The 14040-nt window shown below is 45.7% G+C and overlaps 1 protein-coding gene and 1 long non-coding RNA gene across 2 annotated transcripts in view; both read right to left on the bottom strand.

Annotated features, from left to right (window-relative positions):
- LRRC8D (leucine rich repeat containing 8 VRAC subunit D) overlaps positions 1–6491 on the bottom strand; it is a 56308-nt gene extending 49817 nt beyond the window's left edge. The window contains exon 1 of the mRNA XM_027712362.2: positions 6315–6491. The gene's annotated coding sequence lies outside the window, so the exon portion shown is untranslated. The remainder of the gene's footprint in view (positions 1–6314) is intronic.
- A 6544-nt stretch (positions 6492–13035) lies between these two features.
- LOC113983305 lies at positions 13036–13657 on the bottom strand. Its single transcript, XR_003539050.2, has 2 exons — positions 13537–13657; positions 13036–13109 (listed from the first exon to the last, which is right to left on the bottom strand). It is a non-coding gene; the product is annotated as an uncharacterized LOC113983305 (long non-coding RNA).
- Between the last annotated feature and the right edge of the window lie 383 nt (positions 13658–14040).

Below are 14040 nucleotides of genomic sequence, written 5' to 3'. Positions count from 1 at the left end.
CCCACCGATATCCTGAAGTACTTGTGGAACACTGACCCGACAACTGACCAGACCTGCATGTCTTTTTAACTAGAACTGGATGTAATCTATTATGTTTAAAACTACACTGGTCTTGACCAAGAATGGAATTAAAAAAAAAAAAAACCTAAAACTCGTCTTTTCCAAATTTTATTTCCTTACCATGATTTCTAGGAACTGGAGGAGACGAGAACTGATCCTTTGGTGCTTGTTCAGAATAGTTTTATGGCCCTTTAAAGATTGAGAATCTCCTCTTTATAATTTTAGATGCATTTTTAATCAGACCTTCCAGTCTAAATGACTGTTAGACGTATCTAAGGTTACAAATAAAAGCACTTCTTAGCAGCAATTCACTTCTGAGACCAGAGAAAATCAGGCCAGCTTGTCCTGCTCTCAGCTGTTCAGCACTATTTTCATACCAGAGTTTTCATCTGGTGAAGAATTTTAGCAGAGCTCAAATTTAGTCTAATGAGCTGTCAATTATTTTCAGCTTTGATTTTTAATATCTTCATTTGGCCTTTTGGTTATTTTCTTCCCTGAGATCATCATCACTTACGTTATTTTTGGCCAGCATTTTAGACCTCACTGTTTCTTCAATAAGGTGAATTTATTATCTATTTATTTACTTCTGCTCTGACCCAGTGGCCAAGCCACATAGGGTGTGTAATCCTGGGGCTCCACAGTGAGGGAGAGTTTACAGAGATAAAAGCAGTCCAATCTGGTAAACATCAAGGCAAGTGAAAACAGATAATAACAAGAGCTGCTGGCTGGGAAATCCTGACTCAAAGGCAGCTGGCAGAGAAATTCAAGCGGAAGAAAAAGGATTTTTTCAGATGCCAGAGCTGGTCAGAGCTGGCTGAATCTACATTCACTTAGCAATCAAGACACTTTGCCAAGCTGAGGCACACCAGCAAAACAAACAAATAACTCTGGGGAGTTGAGAGAGAAGACACCTGGAACTGGGCAGATACAGATCCAATTAAGATTCCCTTTCTGACTGGGCAAGCACAAGTGTGAAGAACTAACCTCCTACAGAACATATGCTGGGTTACTTGTTTGTTTTGGTTTCTTTTTTACTTGTTTTGATATGTATTTAAAGGTAATGCAAAGGAGTTTTAATTTAAAACTCTTTACATTCCTCCCTTTCAAACTTCTCTAGCAAAGACCTCTCCCACTGTCTCGGGTTTGGTCTTCTCCGGGCTCAAGTCTGAGTGCTTTTGGGCAGCTCTTTCTCGATTGCTGTTTCTGGCTCTGATCACCTCAGACATGCTGAGGTGGGACAGAAGAGAGAGGAGGGGAGTTAAAAACCTGAAAGAGCTCCACTTAGGACAAATATACATCCCAGCTGTTCTGTTATCCTGCTATAGTCTATAGGGTTGTTTCAGCAGAAGTACAAATCAGCCAGCTCCAAGTTACTTCATGTGATAAAAGAGATGCCAGAAAAACAGAGGCAGTGGGGGGGAAATGGCTTCTTTCTGCTTGCACGGTTTTGACGTTGGCCCTTTACAATTAAAATAAACTAATATTGTTATTTTGATCTATGGCTCAGAGGACTGAATTAGTGATTACATCAAGAAGCAACAGCAATGCAGCCATATGCCTCACAGGATAAATTAATCCTGTTTGTTTTTACAACTGCATTTTAGTTTCAATTTTTCAAATTCCATAACCTTGACTAGCCAAATATGTCATATTTTTCAACCTTATTATTGTCCCCATTTGCATATAATTAAAAAATTTCAGAAAAATCAGCCCTCCAGCAGAGTTACGGCTTTGGCCAGGCTGAAAGCTGATAATTTATTCTGACATGATTTCCAGTTCTTTCCTTTTTCACCCAAACAGCTGTCCTTTGCATCTCAGATATGCCTGCTTGACAGTGTCCAGTGGGTGTCCAAGTTCAGTCCAAGGGAGCCAGGTGTAAAAGGGACACCAGCAGAAGGTGAACATAAGGAAGAGATAGTGCCAAAAATAGAGAGTGCCAGCAGTTTCTCGGAAAACAGTGCGGAAATTCCATACTAGGAAGTATTTCAGTCCTGGCTTCAAGTGGGCTGATAAATTTTTCTCCCAAGCAAATTTAAAATGAAGGGGAATCTTAATATTGTAGATTGGACAAGATGACCTTTAAAGGTCCCTTCCAACCCAAACTATTCTATGATTCTATGATTAAGAAGTAAATGAGGTAGTTACTTGGGAAGAAGTGTGGATGGCTACATAGAAGAGAGAGACAGTCAGGGAACCGGCTTTCCCCTCTCCAGAAACAGGGCAATTTGGCTTCATGCAATGGGCAAAGCTTGAAGGGGAAGACTCCAGTTTAAATGAGGAGGAGGATGCATGAGTCATTTCACTTGGCTACTGGCCACCTGTTCTCAAGAAAAGGGTTTCTAAGTGCTGAACAGTTCAACCTGTGGTGTTCACCTAGGACATAGGCAGGGAGATGGGGCTGGGGCTGCAGTCAGACTTGTCAGCCCCGATCTGCCACTTCCCATCCACTCACCCACCCATTAGTGCCCCCTCTGCACTACGCACCCTGCCACAGCAGCACTGAGGCTGACTTTCCAGGCAAAATTAGGCAATGTGTTGGCAGCTGTTTCATTGCCCTGCAGTCAGATGATGCTGGCAAGGGCCGCCTTTGCGTTTGCCCACAGCTGGCTGTGGAGAGCCTGTTGCATGGAGAGTCAACCATGGGGTGAGGGGTTCAGGGCCTCTGCTCTTCCAGAGAGGAGAAGAAAGCCTGTCACCTGAGGGCTGTGATGCTGCACTGCAAGACTGCTGCAGCTCAGTCTGCCCCATCACCAGGATACAATGTCAAAGCTTTCAAAAGTCCAACTCAGTTATGTCAGACAATCCTCCTTTAACTACCATTTTACTATTAAAGATGCTGAAGCAAAAAAGCATGTTTTTCTACTATAAAAAGCATTGCAAAACTTTGTCCCTACCATGCTGTGTTATCACTTTTCCTGAAGACACTTCGCTGTTATGCTTATTTTCAAACATCTGGCACAGCAGCCTCTGTGTTACAAGCACAGTGACCTTTGGAGGCCTTGTGAGCCAGCGTGTTCTGCTCCAGAGCTAGGACTCTCCCAGCTTCTGAACTTCCTGGCTGGAAAAAAGTCACTCCTTACCTTGTCTTTGTGCTGAAAAGAGAAGGGGTCTCTATATCTTAATCATCATCAGAATGGCTGTTTTAGATAAACAGCAGTTTCTTCCCCCTTTTAATTATGTCCAGAACTCCACAGTGTGCTCACGAGTTCTTATTTAATTTGTGATGATACAAATGCAGTCACCAATGTGCAGTATGCCTGTCTGAACACGGAACAGAGATTTGGGGGATGAGGCCTTATTCTTAGCAAGTACCTTTGTATTTTTAAACGAGAGCAGCAGCCGTGATGATGTTTGTTGTAAGCAGCACGTGTCATCACGCTGCAGCTCACCAAAGGAACAACACATGCTGGCTGCTTCTGATTACACAGAAGACCTAGTTTTCACGAGTTCTCACATTTCATCCAATGGATATATCAACAGATGGCAAATCTGTTTCATTCTGTACTTATCAATAAAGGACTATAAATTCACAAAACACACAGCATCATATGAGATGGAAGGGAGGCATGGCAGGAAGGCAGGAAGCTGTGCTGCAGGCAAACCTGCCCTTCACCCCTGCAGCTTGCCTGAGCAGGACTTTAATTTGGCAGAAGCAGGAATAAGATTGTGCATTGCTTGATCAACCCAAATAGAGCCTGTGTCAGTCAAATGTAGTGCCTGCTAACACAGCATCTTCATACTCAGATCCCAGCTCAGTAGTGCACCAGGGAAGAACCACCACTGAAGTGTTGAGTACCTTCAGATCTTTAGAGCCAGTGGGCTGGGAGGGGGGGGTTAGTTTGTGTTAGTCCACTTAATCTACTTAGCTCTTCCTATTTTCCTAATTTTGCACTTTACTACTTCTGTTATCTCTACCTCTTTTGCTCACCATGGTTTCCACAAACACTAAAAAAGCATGAAGACTGAATAGGAAATAAAAATTAAAAACCTGTCATAATCAGAATTAGCAGGGTAAGACCAAAAGAAGCTTTCAGCTGTCAGTTTGTCCAGCCCTGCTCACCAGAACAATTTCCCTGCCTCCACCGGGACATATCAGTCTGTTATTTCTTTCTTCAAATCATGCCTGAAAGCTATTCTTCCCCCTTCAGATCTCAAGTGGTTTTCTCAGTGAAATGGCTGTGGCTCCATGTGCAAATGGCTTGACACAAACCCTAAGTGCCCTACCTGGATCTAGGACAATGGTGGTCTTTAAAGAAATGGCAAAACAGTTATCTTCAGAGTGCTGAGCTATACCTGTGCTAGCACTTAACCTTTACTTCCCAATCACACAGGTACAATACTTAGAGCTTGCTGATTTTGTTACTCCTTTAGAAGAAGTTTTCTTAAAATAGCCTAGCCACAAGGGCGTAATGAGGTGCACAGCTGGACAAAGATTTCTGAGCAGCAGGAGGAAAAAGAAGGAACGTACGTGGGACCAAAATGCTCAGAGCCTGCAAATGACTGATCTCCAGTCATTCAAATGGCTGAAGATTAAGGACTCACCCAGCTAGATCATAGAAAAACTCCACCAAAAGTTGAGGAAGACTAGGCAAAAACAGCAGAAAAAAAGGGATAAGGGAATAATACATTATTAATTTCTTACATGCTGAATCTTCTCTCTGCCCTCCTGTTTTGCCATGGAGCAAAGAAACCACCATTCACTCTGTAGAAGAAGAGCATAGAACTCTTATTTTAAAATGGAGCTCCTTAATCAGGGACCCAGAGGGACTTGGAGCTCTTTTCTCACCTCAAGAACTGCAAAAGGGCTGCTTCTTTTTGTGCCTGGGAGCCTACAGAACCCAGGCTTGCCAGCACAGCACTAAAAGAAGTTGATTTTGCTTGAAATTATATTAATCTTTTCACATTAACTGCAGCATATTCTGCTAGTTATGTGTACAAATTTTAGATCAAACAAAATCAATCGCTCCATTCTAGAGATTCTACCCAAGGGAAAACATAACAACAACATGATATAACTTCACCTCTGAAATCCTCTTCTCGATACTTTTCCAAATACAATGACAGTAAACCAAAGTATTCCAGTCGCTAAAGCTTCTACAATTAAATATCCACTGTCAATCTAGCATCACACTATCCACTCTAACATTACACACCTTAAAGATTCCAAGTATTCCTGTGATTCCTATCCACAGCCACTGTGGCAGTCAGCACACTTATTTAAAACCTGCCTCATCTCCTGTTCCAAAGACTTATATAAGGGAAGAGTATTGGACACATGCAGTGACAGGGAAGAAGGTTACTGTGATGTCCAAATCATTCTGTTTCTCTGTGTTTACCTTGAATACAAATTAATTGGGGAAAGCACCGGTAATATTTTTATGTATTACAGGACACTGCCAAAATCGTATAGCCACCACAAAACATATATCTCCCCCAGCCTCAAATACCTTCAAGTTTTTTTATCACCATTTGGAAATAGGTAGAGAGAGAAGGAAGGTCTGATCACGCCTTAACCCAAAATAACATTTTGCTTTGTCAGGTTAATTATACGTTCTGACATCAAAAACTGAAATTAGCAGGCAGTTTTCCCCTGGGTTGCCCGGAGACTGTAGAATGAATCATGCCCATTCTTGTGCTGCACCCAGGACCACGGGGAACAAGGGATGAGAAGACCAGAATATTTATTTTCTTGCTCAGACTCTGTGGCTAGAGAATCATATCCACGCTCTGGCTTTGTAGGGGCTGTGATGTGGCTGGTTGGTATTGCTGTCATCCCCAGTGTGACAGAAATGGCCATCGACTTCCAACGGGTGCATTTACACTGCCACAAAGGCATATTCAATGCTTTGCTTTGATGCTGGTGTGAATTCATGGCACTAGAGTTTCTCAAAATGTCACTGAAACTTTCTGAAATTAATTCGACTTGAGAACTGTGTTCAACACGGGGTATTCTCCTCGGGAAAAAAATGGAGCCAGACCTTTTTAGCATTTAGATACCCTGAAAACACTCTCCAAGTAACTAAGATACGCTCCTCCTCCTAACAGCTATTTAGCACCAGATACCCTGAAGTTAGCCTAAGTCTTAAATCTTACAAGAGAAAGAGCACCCAGACACTTCTTTTTCGTGTCTCCTTCTTGTCTTCTTATACCTACAGATTTTCTGGCATTTCGTTTCCATGGTGGCTGCTTTCCAACTACTCCCTCTCTCAGGCCCCGTTCCCCCTCATCCCTTTATGCTGTTAAAAGCTCCTTACCTAGTGCAGCAAAGCCGTCTGCAGTTATCTCTGCTCAAGCCCTGCCGGTCTCCCTCCTTCCCGGGGCTGCTCCTGCCGGGCTTAGCCTGCTCCTCTTCCTTTCCCGGAGCTCCCTCTGCTGTCGGATGCAGCTGCACTGCCAAGCGCGGCTGGCAGATCTGCGCAGACAGGCGGCTCCTGGAGTGGGAGCAGCCCGGACAGCATGGCCTGTCAGGGTCAGCCTCCTCCTAACAGCTGTCTCCTCGTAAAGGGAAAAGGAGCAGCATCCTTGCTCGACACACTGCAGGGATGGTCTCTCTGTCAGCGCGTTAGGAGACGACTTCCTTGAACAGAAGAATTGGCCTTTGTCTCCAGCTGTTTAGCGTAGCACATGAGCATAATGCTGCAGAGTAGCTGCAGACCCAAAGCAATTAAATACAGGAGATACTATAGGAGAGGAAGGGAAAATTCTGCCAAAAATTAATGACACACAATGATAAGGCCCCAGCCTATGAAAAACACATGCTTTTTCTGCCTGGTGTAAGGAGGGCTGGCCTCGTAGTATGACAGCCCCGCACACTGCAGGTGCCTGGAGGTTATGTGCCAGTTGCCCCAGGCCACGGTGAGCCAGGGCATGGGGGATTTAAGCCCCCAGCCCCGTGGCACATGGGCACAAGGGATGGGAGGGAGGATGCCCGCTCCTCCATCGCCCCCTGCGGAGGCCCCATGCTGCAGAGCTGCCCCCTCATAGCATGCACAGACCCTGCTGCTGGCAATATGCTCAGCAGCTCTCCCTCTGTTGGGCTTTGAGATGCCTAGGATTGAGGAAACAGAGCACAAGACATCCATTTCTCAGCAGTGAGGGTGCCTGGCCTCAAAACATGATAGTAACTTGTGCTGGTTTCTGCAGGGGCTGAAGGCTGAGCTCTGCTGCCTTGGTACCCGGGGATGGTGCATGGCTCCACTCCCACCCTGAGGAGCATGACATGGAAATGAACTGAGCAGCCCCCTGCTAACGCTGCCACTTTGCTACACTTGTTGCATTAAACTTCGTGTGTTTCCATAGGAACAGCAGCCCCAGCATCTGTTCCTGCTGCTCCCTGCCAGCTGCCTCTGCCCCCCCACTGGGCTCAGCCCCCCTCTGCTCCTCTGCCAGCCTGATCATACCACCCTCTCGCTCACAGACTCCCTGCCTCATCCTCTTTCTTTGGGTGACAATTCAGTTACTGCTGTAGCAGCTAATTCTTGCATTAGTTATAATTTGCCTATTCATTTGTCTCTCCCCTTCCCTCCCACCTTGGAATAATTCCATCTCTCCATCCTTTCCACCCTCACACTAACTCTGCTTTCTGACTCCCACCCACTTTTCTCTTGCACTCCTCAGCCACACAAAGCTTTGTTGCACTGCTGTACCCTTTCCCTCCTCTATCTTCCTACCAGTGACATCTTCTGTGCTCTTCCCTAGCGCCTCTTGCTCCATCTTCTCTCCCAGTTCTCCTCCTGTGTCTGAGCCAGTCTTGCCCCTCTCCTGCACCCTCCCTGGCTCTTACACAGTCAACAGCATTTCCCATTCTCTGCTCTTGATTATCCAAATACCTCAGAAACTGTGTCTCCTCCTACCTCCTAAGAGTTTGTTCCTTTAGCCATACTCAATCCTTTACCTCTCCAAAATCTCACTTTCATTCAGGCCCCTTCATCAAGCCCTCCAAGGTAAGCACATTATAACCAATCCTTGTCCCCAAATCTCACCTTTCCCCACCTTTCTTCTTGTCCTCTGAATGGGAGATTCCAGCCAGCACCACAGCTAACTCCACCCTCAGCCTAACAACCCTGGTCTGTACCTTTATCCCAGTGCTTGCACCGGTAAGTTTCACAGCCTCTCACTTCTCCGTCCCCATCCTCCTGGCTGTCTCACTACTTCTGATGCCATTTACTGCAAATTCCCTTTGAAGTCGTATTCCTTCCTGTCTCATGGAATTGCTTTTCCTCTCTGCCACCACTTTTCTTTCCACACGTACCCATGGAGCAGGATGCTGGTGTCCCAGTGTGCCCATCCCAGGCACACTGTTCATCCTTCTTTGCTACATCTGTGGCCGGCCCTCTCCACATGGGAGTCTCCACCACCTCTGTCTACTCCTTCCTCCCATGTGAAGGACACAAATGTCTCCTGGGCGACCTTCTGGAGACCATGTCCTCTGCCAAAAGGCTTCACATCTACAGTGTGCTGGTCCCCACTCCTGATGGGTGTTTCTCCACCTTGCATCTCAGCCAACTCCTACCCTTTCCTATATAAACTGCTAACACCATCTTCACTGACCCCCTTGCTTTTCCTTGCAAGTCCCTTGCGTGTCCAAGGGACTCTGTTTTCCTTTTTGGAATATCACTCTTTCTTGCTCCGTTTCTTCTGCCTCCACTTCTCCAGCCTTGTCTCACCACCACAAAATCACCCGTGGTCACAAAATTGTAACATTTAAAACTGTCACTGCAGGAGTGCAGGAGGTGTGCACATGAGAGAGCACATAAGGATGCTATAAAGGCAAAAAATTTTCCACTTGTATTATATTTTTATGCATACTGCAGACCATCTGCGGAAAGCTGTCAAATGACTAGTTGGAAACATATTATAAAATCATGTTATTTTACTTCAAACATTAATGTAACAGACTCAGATCTGAGAACTCAGCAAAACGTTAACAGTTTTCTTGTGCTTCCCGATTTTGCTCATCTCTTAACAAGAAGGTCTCATAGCTTAATGGAGTCTTCCCCTACCCTCTGTGACTTTTGAGCCCACATTTGGCTGCTAGGTTGGCATGTGTTATACATTTCTATAGTCTCAGGTCCACACATGCTTGTTAATGCAGCCTGGAGTAATTTGCATGTGTGTTCTCAAGTTAGGAAAAGTGAGGTGACACTTCATTATTTTGTAGTGACACCTCTGGACTCAGAGATCAATACATTACCAAGTCTTTTTTAAGCTTGTTTGCAGTGTTTTTTCATGTGCTTTTTGCACACTGTGCTATCCTGTTATCCATACATTTGGACTCCAGATTTCCAGCTCTGTAACCTCCTGTCCATTTGAACAGCATCCTGAATACATTTGAAGCTAGTTTTGTGACCATCTCTTTCCTGATTCCCAGTATTTGAGAAAGCTTCTCATATCTATCTAGTTTCCAAACAGCATTTTGTAGCAATACTGGCCTAGAGGAGACTGGCACCTCTATATTACTGGTTTTCCCTATACCAAGTTTCTCTCCTTTAGTTCCAAACCTCAGGAAAAAAACCTTGTCTCTGTGCTGTTACCCTCGACTCCCCACCCCCCCACACTTTCCCCCACTCCCCTATACAGAACAGTTTGTCTTGCCTGTGTTTACTGCAGAATGTCTTCTTCCCATCTAAATGTGTTGTTGAACCTGTCCTTAAACTCTTCTTGCCCACCCTTTCTAGTGTGTTTGTGCCTTTGTCCTTGTGCTATCAACAGGTTCTTTTGTCTTTACACTTCAAAAACAACCATACGTATCTTTTTTGTATGAGTTCCACTGCAAAACAAGTTCAAGTTAGTGCAACAGAGGGTGAGAGACAGGTACTCTCCCTTTCAAATTACACAACCCTATGCTTGGAGCTGTTGTGGCATGAGCTCTGCTGGTACTCATATACATTGTCCTCCTTAGCTGCAATAGCTTCCATTGCAAACCCCTTTGCTTGGATGACTAACTAGTAAAGCTGAATATATATAAAATAACAATGAAATGTTACTAAATCTATAATAAATCCACTGAAAACAGCCTGACAGACCAGTGACCATGCCACTTTTTGTAGGTTTCCTGCACTGACAGTGGTCCATCACAATACTTCCCAGACACAACCTCCACATACACCAAGTTTCTACACATTAGTTGTGGTGAGAGTAGCAAGCCTCAGCAGGCAACATTTTCCATCCAGAGCTTGTTTGCATAACCAAAAATTAACCTCCTCGGGTTTAAGACAGTCCCACAGCCTCATGCCCAACCCCAGGGAATCCACTTGGCGTAGATTTTTCTCTTCTTTTATAACTAGCTTTCATTTCACAAATAGACAGGAACTCTTTTGATAACAAGAAGCAGCTGCACAGAATAGTTGCAGCTTGTGTCTGGACTAGGATGTTTCTGGTGCAAGAGGGAAGACCCAAAATGCAGCTAAGGAAAAACTCCCTGAAGGATTAGAAGGTTGGTGTCTTGGGTTTAAATTGTACTCCACATCAGGACTACTCAAATGGGAACAGCTGTCTATTTCTGGAAGTCTGGATGACACGATGGGATTGGGAATAGAAAACAAGGAATGACTAGGGGAGGTGCTGTGACTAGTACCCTGGCCTAGCTGAGCCCCAAAGCCTTTCAGCTGTAGAGGTACTACTGTGCTGAAAAAGGCTGATTTCAGCCAGAGTTGGACCATATGTCAGGGAGCAGATAGGCACTGAGAAGCACAAGTCCTATTCCATTTTCCCATTAAATTTTCCATCATAAGTCCAATATTCTTATGTGCACTGGCCAGCTCTTTGTGGTAACATCAGACATCAGGCAAATGTTTCCTTCTATTGTCTTTGTGTCTCCCAAAGGACCTTTGGTTTGAGTGTCTTTGCCAACAAATAAGCAGCAAAAGCAGTTGACAGACTGAATCAGTGATGATGGTAGAAACAAGCTGACCATGTCAGTGGTTGCTGTTTATTCTTCTCTGAACAAAAGTACAACCAGTTTTCCCAGCACTGCATGAACAAGAAGGAAGAGCTGATCTCTGCTTTAAGCATGTAATGAACTGAGATGAAGTCTCAACTTGAGAAACTGAGGATGGGGAAAGGTGAAGATCCCTTAAATTCAGACCCGTTGTGCTCTTTTTGTGTTACTTATTCCTCTGTCAATTTCCTAAATCTAGGTGAGTAGAAAGTGTCTGAGAAATATTGCCTGGTTTGCTGGGTTTGGAGAGGGGGAAGGACAAGATGAACTCCACACTGCTGGTTTCCAGGCTGTGGCAGACACAAGCAAAACAGGATGCTCTCCTCCCCTTTCACTTGCCTGCATACAGGAGGTAGGCTGTGCCCTCACCTCCTTTTTGGTCCTAGAAAGAACAGGAGGAGCAGAAGCAGAGCAGAGGTGGTCTTTCCACTCATTTGGCAGAGCCATTAAGTACAGCCAAATCTCCAAATCATTAAGCTCACATCAGTGCAAGACCCTTATATTTTCCTTTCCTAGAGCTGGATCATTTGGAAAAGAGCTACAAGTCACTATACCCATGGACAAGCTTGTTCTGTTCTCAGGAGCAAATCCATGGCCATACTGTAGTTTGCAGTTTGTCTCAAAGCTAATACAAAATCTGCTGTTGAAGTGCAGTGCACGTTACAGTGGTGTGGTACATGGGCCCCTGGGATGCCAACCTGCCAGATCTCACCTGGTTTGGACACCACAGCTGGATCTTTGCTCAGAGTGGTACAAAAATTTTTAGAACATGGTATCAGTAGTGTATGGAAAGGGTAGACTGGATCAGACATACACATTTGCTGGATCTCCACTTTGCTCTTTCAAGACTTTTTGACCAGTTCATTCACTTGAGTTTTGTGGATGTTTTCTTCCTGTTCCAATTCAAGTGTGTACAGGCTTGAAAAATGCTGACGCAGGTCTTTGAAAGCACGGAATGCAACCGATGGACAGGATTGAACTCTCCCACCTGTGCAGGCAGGTTTGTGTGTTGACACCTGCAGACCAAAGCTTATGAATTTGTTTTCTGTCTTCAGGAGTTTTAAGGTAGGATGCAGCATTTTACTGGATCGCTGATAAATCAGTGCCTGGCACAGCTTCACAAAGGACAAGGATCAGCAGCCCAAAGGGCTTGCAGATGTGACACAGGACCACGAGACACATCTCTTCTGCTGGAATAACATCTGAAGGTGAAGCAGGATATTGTCAACAGCAAGACTCTGTGGAAGTGGAGCAGACCTTCAGTTGCTCTGAAAACATCCCATGACACTGTTGTTTATGAACTACTCTTGCAGAAGCTCTACCTTTAAGAAACACAATGATACTTTTATTACTAACCTGGAAAGCCCCATGCCTTGAAGGAATAGCTTCTATTATGTCAAGAAAGCAGAGAGATTTTTACTTCACTCAGGGGGTAGCTGTATGCAAAAGAACCACAGAAAACTGCATGGGTACATGATCCAGATAGATCACAGAAGGAGAGCACTGAAGGGAAATATAGGCCTCCTTTTCTTCCCATCATTGTGTTTGGAATATGTTTCCAATTGCACCAGTCACAAAGCAATCAAAGAAACTTGTCTACAGTGGTAAACTGAAGATGTCCTATCAGACCACATTACAGGGTGCTACACAGTATTGAATCCTTAGTCATAACAGAAAACCCAACATCCACATGACTGCAGCCCACAATACAGCCAATTTCCATATGCCTTAACAGAAAAGAGAGAACAGATCTTCAAAGCAAATGAAATATGTCTTTGGAAGATGCTCACTAACATGTTCCTTTTCCCCCCCTTACATCCTTACCCAGCATCCTACCTTCTCTTGCAGGAAATGGGGAAGGAAGGAGGCCACCCCCTGCAGCACACGTGAGGCAGGGAGCTCATCCAGCCAGGGAACCTTGGTCCTTCCCAGACTCCCCAGCAAGCTCTAGGCCCTGCACCCCATCCTTTATCATCCATCACCTGCGCTAGTAGGCTGTTCCCAAGGTGTGAGGATAAACAAGCGCTTTGCTCATATGATTTTGAGGGTGCCATGTTTAGCATTCCCGGTCTTGTTCTGCTCACTTGGCTAACTGCTGGTTTTAACAGCTCTGCAAAAGAAGACAAAAGCAAAATTATTAAACAGTGCAGTCACGGCCTCATGGTAACACAACAGCTGGGGCTGGCCACCACCACAGGGAGCAGCCTGGCCGAAATGGGCTCAGGACCTGCCATGGGAGCCGTGGTTATGAATAACTTATCTGGAAGAACAAAGGGAACTAGTAACAGACTTTCTGTCATGCTCTGAAATCTGCCAGAGATGACTGCAGCCTTTCACTGGTGTCTTCCAATACTTTTCATAAAACGGCTGCTACCTAGCCCTAAGAAAATATTCTTTTTTTCATGAGGTCACTCTTGCATCATGAGTGAAGTAAAAACTGCAAAGGAGAAATATTTCCTTTCTATTACTGCAAAGATACTTTGAAGATGATCAGGCTTGGGAAGTGAACTCTCCTCAGGCTACAGCTGTTCTCTGACCTGGGTCAGGGCTCCATGCACACCACCCCAGTGAGTGCTGCACAGCCGCCTGCTGTGCCTGCAGGAAGGTGTTTCTGCAGGCGTTCGTCCTTTCGCTTAACGGGCCAGGTCCTCAGGCAGGCAGAATCCCGCTGGAACGAAGGCATCAGGTTCGCAATCCTGATCCCACCAGCGGGTCATGGGTCGAGTGCAACAAACGGTCCCCGTCGCTGGCAAACGGCGTTTAAACCACGGACTGCCCGGGGTGGCGGCGCTGCCCGGCCCTGGCAGCAGGTGCCACTGCGGGACGGCGGGACACCCTCCGGACACCGCCCGGACACTGCCCGGACACCGCCTGGACACCCTCCGGACACCGCCCGGCCACCGCCCGGCCCCGGCGGAGCGCACTGCGGGGACACGACCCGAGCGGGCGCTGGGAGGCCACGGCCACCAGGTCGCGCGTGGGGATGGACCCTTGGGAAGGGCCCTGGGAGCGGCCGGTCGGCAGGAGGCACCCGGGTGCTG

This window comes from Pipra filicauda, unplaced genomic scaffold (genome assembly GCF_003945595.2).
Source record: "Pipra filicauda isolate LSUMZ 115617 unplaced genomic scaffold, ASM394559v2 scaffold112_size3218982_pilon, whole genome shotgun sequence".
Lineage (NCBI taxonomy): Eukaryota > Metazoa > Chordata > Aves > Passeriformes > Pipridae > Pipra > Pipra filicauda.
Note: the sequence above shows the minus strand (reverse complement) of the source record. Positions and strands in the feature narration are given on the sequence as shown.